The following is a 16792-nucleotide window of genomic DNA, read 5'->3' as shown; positions in this document are numbered from 1 at the left end:
GTCTTTAGTCTGTGCAGACAAGAGTCCGCTCACACCCATAATGAGAGCAGAGGAAATAAATTCCTCTTGCTCCTCAAACTAAGAGTACCACACTTGGGGAGCTCTCCTAGGGCAGCGCAGGCGGTGAGTCCACTCTGGGGCCCTGGGAGGGGGATGGGGTGGGTGCCAGGCAGTGTGGCTTCTGTGGCTTCACCTTTTTCTCCGGGAAGTGCATCTCGAAGGCCTCCACATTCGGATCCTGACGCTAACCACAAGTTCCCACCCTTCTGTGTCCACTGTCTGGACCCAAGTCCTCACATGCCTCCTCTGCCCTCCTATCCCATCATATGCGCTGTGATCAGGCTCAAGTGTGTACCCTGGGTCTTGCCCTCTATGGCCTTATGCTTCCCCTAGTTCTGTTGGGACCTGCCAGCCTGGTGGGTCTGAGGTCCAGGTGGGGCTGGGTGGGCTGGGACTGTCACAAAAGGCTCCTGAAGCCAGCTCTTTCCTGCTCCCCGCCAGCTTGTGGCAGGGCTGCCTGGGACCTCGCGCCTCCCCCGGGTGCCCCTCTCTGAGCATCCCTGCCGCCCCCTCCCCTAGTTCTTGAGGCGCCTTCTCTTGATGCACAGGTGCAACTGGGCACCTCACCGCACTGAACCCGAAGTCAGTTCTCAGCTAGATTATAGACCTGAACCTGAAATGCACAACCTTAAAACCACTAGAACCAATAACTTGTTGTCATCTAATCCATTCCAACTCATAGGAACCATAAAGGGCAGAGTAGAACTGCCCTATAGGGTTCCCAAGGAGCGCCCGGTGGACTTGAACTGCCAACCTTTTAGTTAGCAGCTGTAGCTTTTAACCACTACTCCACAAGGTTTCTTAAAACTGCTAGATAGGTGTGAAATGAAAAAAGAAAAAAAAAGGAAAATAAAAAAATTTAAGAAAAAAAACAATTACAGAATATGTAAAAGAAAAAAATAACAAAACAAAAAAACAACTACAAAAAAATCACATAATATGAGACTGTAACCTCACATTATGGACTCAAGGAGGCTGGGTTGTATCTTTCTTTGCAAATAAGTCTTAGATAAGGGAATTGGTACCAGGAGTAGATACACACTCTCACTTCAGGAAAATGGAAAATCTGGGATTAATTGACCTGGATGAGGTGGAAAACAGTGATAACCACATAATATTTAAAGATGAAATCCTAACAGCCTAAAACATGCAGTGGAAATTTTTCTAAGTAAAGTAGCATCAGAAGAGGCCTTTAATCACTACACAGAATGGGTCAGTAGTTCGAGATCTCCCTACAAAGATGGAATCAACTCGATGGCCAACTGGTTTTGGGTTTGGTAGATCACTTTTAGGCAGGTTCCAGCAAACATGCAAAAAACAGATCATTTCAACCTTGTACACAGTCAATAAAGAAGAGAAAGCTATGAGATGCTCCCCAACTTGTTCCCTAAGGCCACTTTAATATTGATACCAAATTAGAAAAGGAAGGTATAAGAAGAGTTACAGGACAAGCACACTAAGCAACTGAGATGCAAAAATCTACATAAAATGCTGGCAAAGAAATCCAGCAAAGTATAAAGCACGTAATATGCGAGCATCAAGGGGGTTTATTGTCAGCATACAAGCTTGAGTGAACTTTAAAGATTTAATAATTTAATTCACCACATGTGTAGGTTAAGGAAGAAAAGACATAGGTTCACCTCAAGAGACGGTGAAAAAGCAGTGATAAAATCCAAACACACTGAGACATAAGAACTCTGAGCAAACATGGAACAGGAGTTCCCGAATATGGAAAACTACAACTCGCATGATAATTCCTGGTGAAATGTGTGACATTCTCTTTAAAATTAATTAGAAATAAAATAAGGATGCTTTCTCTCATTATTTCTATTAAATATTTAACACTGGAGTACAAAAAGAAAAACATATAACTCTTATTATTCATAGATTATAGGAATGTCTCCACAGAAAAATTTAAAAACCATAGAAAATATTAGAATTAATATTAGTTAATCATAAATTTTTTTTTTTTTTATAAATACAAAGTAAAAAATAAAGTGAATGTCTATGCAGCAGCATCAAGGCAACTCTGTCACAGCTCTCAGTGAAAGCAGAGGACACTGAAAGGGAAACAGCAGGATTCAGGTGGGCTAGACCAAGGAGGGGAGAGCACTATTTTACACTGGGCTGGATTTATAAGCACAGGTATGTGTGTTAGTTACCTAGTGCTGCCATAAGAAAAAAAAAAAAAAACACAATTGGGTGGCTTTAAAGAACAGAAATTTATTTTCTCACAGTTCAGGAGGCTACCTGTCTGAATTCAGGGCATGGCTCACGTCTACATCAGCTTCTAAAAGCTTCCAGCCACCCTTTGTGTTCCTGGTCTTGTAGATGCATCTGCTCCGTTGTCTGTCTTCCTCTGCCACTGAGTGTGTCTGTGTCTATTCTGCTCTTTGTATAACTCAGAAGGGACTAGGTTTAGGACGCAACCTACACTAGTATGGCCTCATTAATACAATTTTAAAATCCCCTATATCCAAATCAGGTCACATTTACTGGTACAGTGGTTAGGATTTCAACATACCTTTTGGGGTTACACAATTCAGTCCATAATAGTGCCCTCACCAGATACTCTGGACTGAGAATACTACCATGAGCAGTTGAGAGTGGTTCTATTTTTTTTTCTGCATTAGTTGTTTGTAACTTGTCTCAATGGTCACTCATATGAACTTTGGAGCAACTTTTATGAAGACCCTGACCAACCTTTTGTACCCATGTCCATTGTGTGGAAAACACACAGACTCCCATCACTGAAGCCTTGGGAAATTCATTGATAAGTGTGGGGAATGGAGTTGGGACCAGAATTGTTTCGTGGCCTTGATAACATGGCATAGCTGTTAGATACCCACATGGAGATGTCAGGTAATAATACTAACAGCTAACACTTACTGAGTACATGCACTGGTGCCAGGATTCTTGTAAGGGCTTCTCCTTTCCTAAGATATTTGTTCTGCATGATAGCCCTATGCGGAATGTATCATTATAATGCGCATTTTATACATGAAGAGGCCGATACAGAGATTTAAGCTTCTATTTGAGTATAAGTCTGGACCCGGGAGGAGTTGAAATGGCTGGAGGTGTAAATCTCACATCCTCAGCTACAGACTGATGGCTGTGGACTCACTGAGGCATCTCAGAGAGAGGGTGTCAACACAGAGAGAGGACTAAACACCGAGCCCTAGGGCACCCTGACGCCTACAAGCTGGCCAGGTGAACCACAGCCAACAAAGCTCTCTGAAGGCCAGTGTGGTTCCTGGAAGGTGGTCTGTCCTTTCTCTAGGCCAAATTTCCCCACTGCCCCTCCCACCTGCACTGGCTTGTCCCCTTCCTAATGGCAGGGACAGTGTGTAACTTTCACCACTGCCCAAGATTCCAAGGTTACAATAACATTGGTATGGAAAGCAGAATGATGGAGTCAGGAAGCCTGGTGGTCACATGCAACCAGTTGGAAACAGAAAAGAGCAAATAAAGACGGGGAGAAGACCGTGAGCCAGAGGAGTAGGAGAAATGAATATTTCCTGAGTGCTAAGTAAGGCTGGGCGTCTGCTAGTGGCATGTAGTTCCTCATTTAAACTTCAGAGGGACACAATGGGTGGAATAGACATTGCTATCCACTTTCATCATGCAAACATTTTATTATCTTTAATTTTAACAGTAACTTCTTACAAAAACAAATGAGAAAATAGAAAAGAGTATAATAAAAGAATAAAAAAAGAAAACATCTCATCAATTCAGTACTATCATTTTGCCTCAGCAGCTACACATTTTTGTTGTTGATGTAAATATAACACACAACCTTTGCCAAGTGAACGAGTTGTACAGGTGTACACATTATTGACAGGAATTACATTAATCGGCTGTGCAACCCTACCCTTAATCTGTGTGATTTTTCCATAATTGTAAACAGAAACTCAGTTTCCATATGCAATAAAAAAAAAAATACAATAACACCCCTTTATTCCCTCCCTCCTGCCCCTGGGAACCCCTATGAACTTTCATCTCTATACATTTGCCTGTTTTTGTAAAAGGCATGCTTTTTAATTTGAAAGTTCATGACAAGCTACAAGGGTGAATTCATGTGGAAGCAGAAGTTATTTGCAATACATACATCCTACTACAAACTTGGTTCTAAAATATGCAAAGGATGATTCATAAAGAAAAAAAAGAATTCAATAGAAAGACAAGTAAATACTTGAACGCTCTCTAAAAGATTTCTGTATGGCCAACATCCATATGGAAAGGGACTACATCAGTTATCAGAGGAATTCTAATAAAAGCTCACAATGTGATCCTAATCCTGCACACCAGAATGGCTAAAATAAAAAAATAAAAATAAAATGGAAATACCAACTATTTGGTAGAACATGGAGCAACTGGAATTCTAATCTACTGCTAGTGAAAGTGCAATTTGGTACACCCACTTTAAAAATGCTTTGGCCGTATCTACTAAAGCTGTGAACATCCATATATTCTATGACCCAGCAATTCTACTTCTAGATACATACCCAATAGAAATGGGTACATATGTTCACCAAAACACATAAGTCTAACCATCTGCTAAGGAATGAACACCCTCCTTCTGAATGCCTAACTTTTGTTTTTAATTGTTCTTTAGATGAAGGTTTACAGAGCAAAGTAGCTTCTCATTAAACAGTTAGGACATATATTGTTTTATGACATTGGTTACCAACTCTAAGACATGTCAACACTCTCTCTTCTTGACCTTGGGTCCCCTATTACCAGCTTTCCTGTCCTCTCCTGCCTTCTAGTCCTTGTTCCTGGGCTGGTATGCCCCTGGAGTCTCATGTTGTTTTATGGGCCTGTCTAATCTTTGGTTAAGGGTGAACCTCAGGAGTGACTTCTTTATTGAGCTAAAAGGATGTCTGGGGGTCATATTCTCAGGGTTTCTCCAGTCTCTGTCAACCTAGAATTCTGGGTTTTTTTTTTTTTTTTTTTTTTGAATTAGGATTTTGTTCTATATTTTTCTCCAGTTCTGTCCTGAATGCCTCACTTAAAAAGCACTATTCTCGTCTGTTCTAAGGTGATGGCCATATATAATGATAAGCTTATAAAGAAAAGTCTAGAGCTTTCTGTGAAATGCAGCAGCAAATCTCTAGAGGCTCATGTTCTTATAGCTTCTGTTCCCTCTGGAGCTACTGCTTCTGTCTGTCCTTCTGCTGGGCTGCACCACATGGAACCAGTTATAAAATTCAACCTCATCTTATAAATTCACAGGAGTCCTACTCACACAAAATTTTTATTGGCTATGAGAACAGGTGTGTAGATAAGGTATACAAGGGATTTCTATTGTAGCAAAGCAAAACCTTAAAATGAAATGGCTGGGAATGGCGGGCCTCCTTCTGTAAAAATGCTTTTCTACATGGAATATGGGAAAATGCAGTTAAGATATGGCTTATGCAGAAAGGCAAAACGGAGTGCTTGCAGCAATTTGGTAATCATTTAGATCACCTGTAAAAATACTTTCATCCTTTTTCTCATAGCTTGCAGGAAACAAAATTCCAAAAGGATCGCATATTTAAAAGTAAAATACGTCACCATACAAATTTCAGAAGAAACTATGAGAGGTTTTGTTTTGCTTTTTGTTGGTAAAAGAGAAAGATTTTCTAAAAATCCCAAAGCTGTGAAGGCTCAAACTGGTAAGATACAGATATAGATGTTTGGCATATGAAAAACTATATGAAGAAAGCAAAAATACAGGCAAAAATCTGAAGAAAAATTCATAGGCTAAGGATTTGGAAGATATAGAAATGGTCAATAATCACATGAAAAGAAGCTCAACCTCATTAGTCATTAGGGAAATGCGAATCAAAACCAAAACACACTATTATTTCAAAACCACTGAGATGGCTCAAATCAATAGGATGGACAACACAAGTGGTGAGGATGTGGAGAAACTGGAACCCTCATACATTGCTGGTGGACATGAAACATGATCCAATCGCTTTGGAAAACAGTTAGGTACTTGCTCAGAAAGGTAAACATAGAGTTAGCATGCAACATAGCAATCCCACTCCTAGGTATGCATCCAGGACAACTGAAGCACGTTCACATAATAACTTACAAAAGAATTTTCATAGTAGAATTATTTATAAATAGCCAAAATGTGGAGAGAATCCCAAAGTCATGAATTGACAGATAAACTGTGGTGTACTCATAAAATGGAATATTACTCAGCCATTAAAAGGCATCAGGTACTAATACATGGCACAATATGCACAAACCTTGAGAACGTTATGCTAAGTGAAAGAAGCCAAACAGAAATGACTGCGAGGTACATGATTCCATTTACATGAAATATCGAGAACAGACAAACCAACACAGACAGAAAGTAGATTAGCAGTTGCTATGTCTTGGAGGAAAGGAGTAATGAGATGACTACTAATATGTAGGGCGTTTATTTACAGGGTACTGAAAATATCCAGAAGCTAGACAGTGGTGATTGTTGCACAACTCTGTCCATATACTAGCAACCACACAATTGTGCACATTATAAAAGGCAATGTTATGGCCGGTGAATTATATCTCAATAGAAATATTTGTGATTCCCGAAAGACTAACATTTCAATGAAATATATACAACCCATAAATCAGTAGGCGAAAACAACCCATTTTACCATATCTCTCTCCAGCCAAAGTGAAGGGAGTACATTCTATGAATACATCTTATTTTTTTATCTCTTCATGAACAAGTTCTGTTCTCATTATACATAACTAGTCTCCATTTCTAATCATACATAACTAGTCTCCATTTCCTTATGCCTGTTTTCACTATTGTAACTACATAAACAGCACTTCCATGGTTTTTATAAAAACCTACCCACTCATTCAATCAGACATATCATATTTGGAAGCTTCTTAGGTGCCAGGAACTAGGATACTCTGACCAACACAGCAGACAAGGTCCTGCCTGCATGGGCCTTCTATTTTTGTGGAGCACTCAGATGATAAACCAGCCAAACAGTATGTAATGTTACCTAACATCAGGAGGGAGACGTATAATTTTGGAGGTGTCCCAAGCTGTGTCTCTCTCATGAAGAGTTCCCTCTTGCCTCTGAACCCAGTGGAAAGTAAACACTTTGAAGGAACTGTGAGGTCAGTAAGTGTGAAAAAAGACATTTCATTTCAGTTTCATTTTGTTGGTTTTACCTGCTACGCTGTCGACATTTTTTTAAACACTATCCTGCAGCTGACATCAACCAACCCCCCAAAAAACAAAAACAAAACCCAATGCCATGCAGTCGATTCCGACTCACAGCGACCCTGTAGGACACAGTAGGGTCTCCAAGGAGTTCCTCGTCTTAGGACACAAATAATTCCTGCTTATGAGAATCTGAAAGTTGTTCACTGTGGATGTGTGAGGGACTCAGTAACACTTGCAGAGATTCCACGTGGGTGTGGTGCTCAAGTGTGAGCATCGGGGGGAATGGACTCCATGGCACTTTGCATCCTTCTGGAGATTATGACACAACAAACATTCCCTCTTCATTGTCCTGCATCTTGTAAGAGAACAGAGGGAATTGTTAGGCAGAACCATTTGAAAATGCATGGCAAGAAATTTTATTGAAACATTAAATTCAAAATAAAATCTTCCTACGTTTTTCAACCTTCCCTACCTCATTTCAAGAGGTAACTGGACTCACAGAGTTAAAGCCCTGAAACTTCGAGACTCTGAAGAGTCTGTTGTAAGAGTCTCAGCTCATTGCAGTAATCACACTGAGTGAACTGGAAACCAAGGGAAGAGTGAGAGTCAGACAGCAGAGACCTACACATTGGGAAGGGGTGAGGCCTGCTTCTTGATAATGCCCTGGGGTAGGTGGCAGCACCTCAAAGGGTAATGCAGGCACACAAGTAGACAAACCACGTTATGGTGTTCCCAGCCCTGCCAAGGTTCTCATGCTCCATCTGAGAACGGAAGCATCAGAGACAATGCTTCTAGAGAGATCACCCACATAGGCTGAGGCGATGGGCGTGTTAAAGATCTCCAAACCTTGGTCTTTCTTTAGACCCCGGGGTACCTAGAAAATAAACCAACACCAAATATACCCCTACAAAGAAGTAAGGTTAAAATTTTACCCCAATTTTGTAAGCCGAGAGCTCTGAGTTGGAATTCAGTTTATTTAAAGAAATATCAAGTTTTCTTGCACACATGAATTTGTGCTGATTCACTTACAATTCATATTATTCATTCATCCACGAAGTCAGCAAACATTTACACTATAACAGCTATATGTGAGACCCTATGGCAGTTGCTCTTGATGAAATGACTCAGAGAATTTCGCTCAATGCCTGGTGAGAGAAACAGCCAAGTTAACAGTTGTATCAGTCACGTATTGCTCTGTAACAAATGACCCCAAATTGTAGTGTCTTAAAACAACAACAATTTACCAGCTCACAATTTTTCAAGTTGTCAGGCTGGAGCTCTTCTGATCTGGGCCAGCCTCAGTGGCTCACAACACGGCTTCCTCATGTGTCTACAATTTGCTTCCAGGTAGCTGGGAGCCAGTTCATAACATCAAGTCAGTGAAACCGCTATATCCTCCCTCCATTGGTCTTCCATCATCTAGCAGGCTGGCCTGAGGATGTTCCCATGAGTTCTCAGGGTTTAAGAGCAACAAAAGGGAAAGTCTCAGTGTAAAGTCTTTCAACTCTCTCATTTTATCAGGTTTTCTACCATCCCAATGCCCAAAACAATAATGTCAGTCCCAACTGAGGGATGGAGAAAGACTCCTACTGCTAATGAAAGGCGCTCCAGAGTCTCATAGAAGGCATGGGCACAGAGAGAGGATGAATGTGTAGACATTTCTTACATCAACCACAAAAAGTAAATGCAATTGTGTTTTATGCTGTGGTAAAGGGTTTTGCAGGTACAATGGAGTAGGGAGCAAGAAGTGAACAAATCTACCAGGAGGATATTTAGGGAAGAGCACAACCAGGACGTGATGTCTGAACCAAGTTGGGAATATGATTGGATAGATAAGGGGTGACAAAAGGCCCGGGTCCAGGAAGCCCCATATCTTCTCCAGAGAGAAGTCTGAGGAGACAGGCTGAATCCACTGAGGCATTTGAAACATTTGTGACCAGATGCAGATCATCTTTTGTTCTACTGTTTTCCAACCACTCGTCCCTATTTATAGTTTGGAGTCATACAAGAGTAGACCCTAGCATTTCCCTGTTGAAACTTTTATTTTCCTCTGAGAAGTCATCACCACCCCAACGTTCTTAATTGCTTCCTCAAATGCTGTCTCCATTTACCAGCTCCTTTTCTATATGGGCTCCAGAGTGAAAGCAGAGCCTGGAAGATGCAGAGGTCATGGACTTTCCCCAACTCAACTCCTAAACCTCCCATTCTGGCTGACCACAAATTCCTGAGTCTTAGCATTTTATGGTGAGCTCGAAAGCCCAATCTGTTCCAATGGGGTCAGTTCTCTTAATCACCATGCTTCACCAGAGAGTAGGCCATCAGATGGGATGGGAGAGAAAATCTTCTAGTCACAGGGAAGAGCCTGTGTGAAGCCTCAGAGGCTAAGGAGACCTGAGAGGTGTTCAGAGTGGACACTGTATGACCAGGGCTGGAGAGACATGATTCCAAGAGAGTCAAATGAGAAGTTTTGGAGAAATCAACTGCTGGTCACACTGTAACGATTCCCTGTACTCTCTCTCTCCCCACCAAGGGATAGTAATGACATGGAGTACAGAGAAAAGTTGCAATTCCTTTTTTATATCCAAGCCCCTTTTTCCCAGTCTGGGACTGGCAGTATTCAAGCTCCTACTTGAACAGTTTCATATTCTTCTTTTTGCTGTGTTTCTGTTTAAAGTGGGCCCATGGAACTGAGCAATGTCAGGAATGATGTCACACAGGGTTATGGAAGCCATGCCATCCATGCTGATCTCTTTTGGTGAGGATGTCGATCTGAGATCCTGTGGGAGAGCACCTGGAACTACTCTATCACGGAAATTCCAGACTAAACCGGGGTCCCCCAGGCACCAAATGGTCATGCATCATGAAGAACTGGGAAAAGGGATAAAGATCCTTCAGAACATCATTATGATTGGACATCTTCACCCAGAGAGGATGAAACAGTGATACACAAGGAAGAGGCCTTTCTCTAAGACTCTAGATAAGGGTGAGAGGAAAAATTGTCCCAGATTGATGTGTGTTATGGAACAAAGGGTCTGGTTTCCACCAGAAAAGACAGCCATGATAGGACAAGATGAAGGAATTGGGAATGGATGAGGTCATAAGGAGGAGCATCCTGAGAAAGCATTTCCTGTCATTTGGTGGACAATTAACCAAATTCTTATATCAACAAGAAATGTAGGAATAAGTGAGGGATCAAGCTACAGAATTCACTGGGAGTTTGAGCGCTTTCCAGAACAGATTCAGACGAGGCACTCTGCTGTTTAAGATCTGTACCTGGTGGAAAGGAAGGAAGCCAGTGGACAACTAGGGCAGAGAGTATAGGATGGGGCAAAGGGTGGTTAGAGAGAAGCGTACTTTATTATATTTTCTAATGACATGATATTAATGCACTATGTGAAGAATTAAGAAAATATCTCAGGAGGTTCTGGCAGTGAGAAGTTGAAGGAGCCCAGAGCCCACATCATTGAGGGCAGAAGATGGCTTGCAGACTCCTCCCCTAGATTCAGGAACTCCCCTTCTCCTCCTATGTCTTCTCCCCACATCTCTCGAGGGGCCTAAAAAACCCTCACAGCAAAGAAAGCTATAGGATAGAATTTTTTTACATTCCTACTTTTCTGAACCTGAATTTTGTCTAGGATCTTTAATTTGCCACTCCTTTTCAGGGCAGTTTTGTTGCCCTCTCCACTACCATTATTTTTGCTGCCCCCCACCACTACTCCAGTGCTGCCCTCCACTGGCCCTATTTCCTTTTGCTTCCTAGGTTTCTAACTGGCCTCTAAAACCCTCTTGAGAGATCCCCTGCTGCAACTTCCGTCACGGAACTTGCACTCCACTCCCAAGACGCTTCCATCTCTTTCTTTCTTAACTCGCCAATCCTACCTTCATACTCAGGAAAATACAGACCCTTATGTTGACATATACAACCCACCCACACACTCAGTTGATGTGGTTGTGTCTTGGCTACTGAGATTTGTACCATTGGACTCTCAAATATGGACATCTCTTTCTGCCTCACACTGAAAGAGTATTTCTCATAATGACATGGTGAGAGCTTTCTGTTCAGGGAAAGGCAATTTTAAAGGAGAAGCTTTAAATTATACATAAATATACAAATTTTGCTCCAAGTATAATTCCTTGAATAACAGGTCTTCCCTTAATGGCCACATAAACCAGGGACTCCATCAGCCTGAAACCAGAAGAACTAGGTGGTGTGCAGCTACAGTCAATAACTGCCCTGACAGAGGATACTTGCAAGTTATAAAAATGATGGTACCCTCAAATACAGCCCTTATACTGAAAGAAAAGACCAATATGAATGTCAGAGATACTCTGAAACTTGCTCTTGAACGTAAAGTAATGAAAGAAATGATGAAGTAGAAGAGCTGAAGAGAAGATTTCAAAGGGCGGCTTGAGAAGACAAAGTATGATAATGACATGTGCAAAGACTTGGCGTTAGAAAGACAAAAGGGAAGAACATGCTTGGCATCTCTCAAGCTAAAGGAACTGAAGAAAAAATCCAAGCCTCGACATGCAATAGTGAAGGATTGTACGGGCAAAATATTGAACAACACAGGAAGCATCAAAATAAGATGGAAAGAATACACAGGGTCACTGCACAGACACACACACGCAAAAGCATGGGTCGATGTTCAACCATTTCAGGAGGCAGCATGTCATCAAGAACTGATGGTATTGAAGGAAGAAGTCCACACTTCACTGAAGGCATTGGCAAAAAACAAGACTCCAAGAACTGACAGGTACCAATTGAGATGTTTCAACAAACAGATGCAGCACTGGCCGAATAATCTAGCCATCCGATTGGAAGAGATCCATGTTTGTGCACATTCCAAAGAAAGTGATTCAACAAAATTCAGAAACTATCAAACAATATCATTAATATCAAAACCCAGTACAATTTTGCTGAAGATCATTAAAAAGAAGTTGCAACAGAAATTCAAGTCAGATTCAGAAGAGGATATGGAATGAAGAATATCATTGCTGATGTCTGATGAATCTGGGCTGAAAGCAGAGAATACCAGAATACCAGAAAGATGTTTCCATGCGTTTTATTGACTATGAAATGGCATTATACTGTGTGAATCATAACAAATTATGGGTAACACTTCAAAGAACGGAAATTCCAGAACACTTAAGTTTGCTCATGTGAAACCTGTACATAGACCAAGAGGCAGTTTTTCAGAGAGAACAAGGGGTACTATGTGGTTTAAAATCAGGAATAGTTTGTGTCAGGGTTCTATCCTTTCATCACATTTATTCAATCTGTATGCTGAGCAAATAATCCAAAAAGCTGCACTCTATGAAGACAAACGTGGCATTAGGTTTAGAGGAAGATTCATTAACAACCTACGATATGCAGATAACACAAACTTCGTGAAAGTGAAGAGGACCTGAAGCACTTAGTGGTGAATATCAAAGACTACAACCTTCAGTATGGGTTGCACCTCAACATAAAGAAAACAAAAATCTTCACAACTGGACCAATAAGCAACATCATGATAAACAGAGAAAAGATTGAAGTTATCAAGCATCTCATTTTATTCAGTTCCCCAGTCCACGCTCATGGAAGCAGCAATCAAGGAATCAAATGACGTATTGCAAATCTGCTGCAAAAGAACTCTTTAAGCTGGTGACAAGCACAGATGTCACTCTGAAGGCTAAGGTGTGCCTGACACAAGCCATGACGTTTTCAAACACCTCATACGCATGTGAAAGCTGGACAATGAATAAGGGAAACCGAAGAAGAAATGCTGCCTTTGAATTATGGTGTTGGTGAACAATATTGAGTATACCACAGACTGCCAGGAGAACAAACAAGTCTGTCTTGGAAGAAGTACAGCCAGAATATTCCTTACAAGCACAGATGGTGAGTGTTTGTCTCACACACTTTGGACATGTTATCAGGGGAGACCAGGCCCTGGAGAAGAACATTATGCTTGGTAAAGTAGAAAGTGAAAAAGAGGAAGACCCTCAGTGAGATGGATTGACACAGTGGCTGCAACAATGGGCTCTAGCATAATAACAAGTGTGAGGATGGCACAAGACTGGCCAGTGTTTTGTTCTGCTGTATATAGGGTCACGATAAATTAGAACTGACCTGATGACACCTAACAACAACAATATGCTGTTCAGCTCACTGCCTGTCTCTCAGTTTGCTGTACTGTGGTGGTTTGGATGTTGCTATGATGCTGGAAGCTAGGCCACCAGTATTTTAAACACCAACAGGGTTATCCATGGTGGACAGGTTTCAATGGAGCTTCAAGACTAAGACACACTAGGAAGAAAGACCTGGAGATTTACTTCTCAAAATTAGCCAATTAAACCCTTACAGATCACAAGAGAATACTGTCCGATTCACTTGCTTTGGACATGTCATCAGGAGAGATTAATCAGTCCTAGAGGAGAATATCATGGTTGGTGAAGAAGAAGGCCAACAAGGCTGTAGGAGACCCTTGGTGAGATGGACTGGCACATTAGCCATAATGATGGAATCTAAATTGCTGGCACTTGTGAGGATGACACAGGACCTGGCAACCTTTAGTTCTGTGGTACCTAAGTTCACCATTAGTCGGAGTCACCTCAATGGCAGCTAGCAAAAAATTACTGTTTGAGAGGAGAACTGAGATATGAACTTGATACAATATACCAAATGTTAAAATGTTCAAAGATCTCATGTTTACTATGAAAGAATAGGAATTGAAAATACAACTTTCAAATAGCTAGAAGGAAAAAGAAAGTAAGAGAAATTTTATCATTCCAATAAAAAAATAAACAGGAAAGGCAGAATAAAAAAAAAAAGAAGAACAGTGAATATGAAGTATAATACGGGAATTATGTCTAAATGTATGAGTAATAGCAAGAAAAAGGGATTAATACCTTAGGAAAAAACATGTACACTCAGCTTAGAGTTGCAAATTCAGCCATATCTTATTTATAAAACAAAATTAAAACATAATGACAGAAACTTTTAAATTATGTAAATGAAGAAATTTCTACTGTCTTAATGACTACAGGAATAACCCTCTGCCAGATACCGCTGATACAGAAAGGATTAAGAAAAGATTCCTTGCAGTCTGGTGAGAGAAACAGCCCAGTTAACAGATCAGTTATCAATTGCTCTATAACAAATGACCCAAAAATGAAGTGCCTTAAAAGAACAAGCAGTTACTTTGCTCACAGTTTTGCGGGTTGGCAGTTTGGGGTTCTTCTGGTCTGGGGCAGACTCAGCCGCTCTCGGCTGGGCTCCCTCATGTATCTGGAATCAGCCACCATGTCAGCTGGCAGGCAGAGGGTGTGAAATCTTCTCAGCGGGATTCTCTCTCTAATGGTCTCCTGTCATTTATTACGGTGGCCTGGGCTGTTCCCATGGGTTCTTAGTGTTTGAAGAGCAGCAAGAGGGCAAGGAGGAGCCCTGGTGGTGCAGTGGTTAAGGGCTCAGTTGCTGAAGGAAAGGTAATCAGTTCGTACCCAGAAGCTGCTCTGTGGAAGAAAGACATGGCACTCTCCTCCTGTAAAGATTGCAGCCTTAGAAATCCTATGGGGCAGTTCTACTCTGTCTTTCAGGGTCACTATGAGTTAGAATATACTTGAGAGTGATGGGTTTGGTTTTTGGTAAGAGAGAAAGCCACGATGTGTCTAATTATATCTGGTCTCTGCTTCTATTAGTCTTTGTACTGTCCCAAAGGCCAAAGCAATCATAGATCCGTCCAAATTCAAGGAGTGGAGGAAGAATCTTGCTCTTGAGAAAGGGAGCTGTAAGTCATATAATATGTATGGATACATACATATTAGAACATGTGGCCATTTTTGCTATCCATCACAACATGTAAATGCAATCAAGTTTGTCCCTAGTTGTGGCAGAAGCATTTCTTAAATACAATAGAGTATGCAGCAGGGTGGGAAATTCTACCAGGTGTAGGGTTGGAAAGGCTTCCACCAGGAAGTGATGTTTGACCTAAATTTTGAAATACGGGTGGATGGTTAGGAGATTTTCTTTTTTATATATTTCCAACCACTTGCCCACATTCTACCATCTGTCGTCACACAAAATGAGCCCTCTGCTCCCATGTTGACATCTTTCATTTTCCTTCAAATCCTCAGGCTCTCCTCTACCTACCAAGCACAACTTCCCAAACCCTGCCTTAAAATGTTTCAACAATTTGCTTCTTCCTTTCCTAATTGCCCCCTGGACAAAAAAGGAGATCAAGCAGAGGACAGTGGACCTTTCCCCGAGGGCTCTCCTAAGCCTCGCAGGCAGGTTGACCATAGACGTCCGGAGTCTCAGTGCTTTTCTGTGATGATGTAATCCTACCCTTTTTAGTGGCTCCAAGGGAGAAGCATGTGGACAGGCCAAGAGGCTTCACAGGGTTGAGAGTCAGGAGGTCAAGAAAGAGTGGCCTAGACACCACCACTGAGTGATGGTACCTCCAGGCAACAGGCCAAAAACTCCATTCTGCACAGATGGCTACGAAGGGTGAGTCTTTTGGAAGAGTCTTCTGTTATTTAATCAATAGATATATATTGAGTATCTCCTATGGGTGGGGCTCTGTCTCACTTTCTGGGACTGCCAAAAACAAGGCAGATCCCATCTTTGTCCCCAAGTTATTTACAACCCATTTGGAAGACACAAATTGGAAAATGAGCACCTCCTATGACTCAGTGCTATGATGGAGGATTACTAGGTGCTCTGAATACATAAAGCAGGAGCACAGACTGGGTACCTTGGAGGAGGAACCAGTCATCAGGAAGGGAGAGAATGTCTACTAGTCAGAGGGAACAGCCTGTGTGAAGCCTAAGTGGCAAAGGAGGACTGAGAGGTGTTCAGAGTGGACATTGTGTTTCTAGAGATGGAGAGATTTGATTCAGGGCCAGAGAAGAGGTTTGGGAGAAACAGGGACTCATTATACTCTTCTATCTCCTCAACTCACAGTTTCCTTCCTCTTGGATGTTGACTCTTTAAGTGAACATTGCAATTCATTTTTAAGATATAATTTCCCTCCTCCCAGCCTCCTAGCCTCTCCCACAACAGTTGCCATATTTTTTCCTAGTGCGCTGTTTAGATTCAAACTGGGCCCTTGGAACTGAGCGATGTCAGCGATGATGTCACACAAGGGTTACTGGAAGCCTTGGTGCTCACTCAGATCCTAACTGCTCTTTGGAGAGGTTGTGGGTCTGAGGGTTTCCTGTGGGAGAGAGACTTTGGATACCAAATTACAAATGGTTCTGCCTAAATCAAGGTCCCCAACTTGTGAGAGTTTGGGACATCATCTCTACGTGGGAGGAGGAGAAACATCTTGCCAGTGACCGTCCTTCCTGGTTCATCTTCGCCCAGCCAGAATGGAGCGGCAATACATGAGGAAGAGGCCTTTCTCTAAGGCCCGAGGTAAGGGTGGGAGAAAAATTCAGTTTGTGCGATGGGTGCTGGGCAGCAAGGGGTTTGATTCACCCCGGAAACAAGGACCACAAGGGATCACCGAGGCTTTCACCTGAAAAAACTTCCTGTCAATTAGTAAACAGTAAGAAATTATACTGTGAATAAATAAATGAAGGAAT

The sequence above is a fragment of the Loxodonta africana genome, unplaced genomic scaffold (assembly GCF_030014295.1).
Source record: "Loxodonta africana isolate mLoxAfr1 unplaced genomic scaffold, mLoxAfr1.hap2 scaffold_75, whole genome shotgun sequence".
Taxonomy (NCBI): Eukaryota; Metazoa; Chordata; class Mammalia; order Proboscidea; family Elephantidae; genus Loxodonta; species Loxodonta africana.
Note: the sequence above shows the minus strand (reverse complement) of the source record.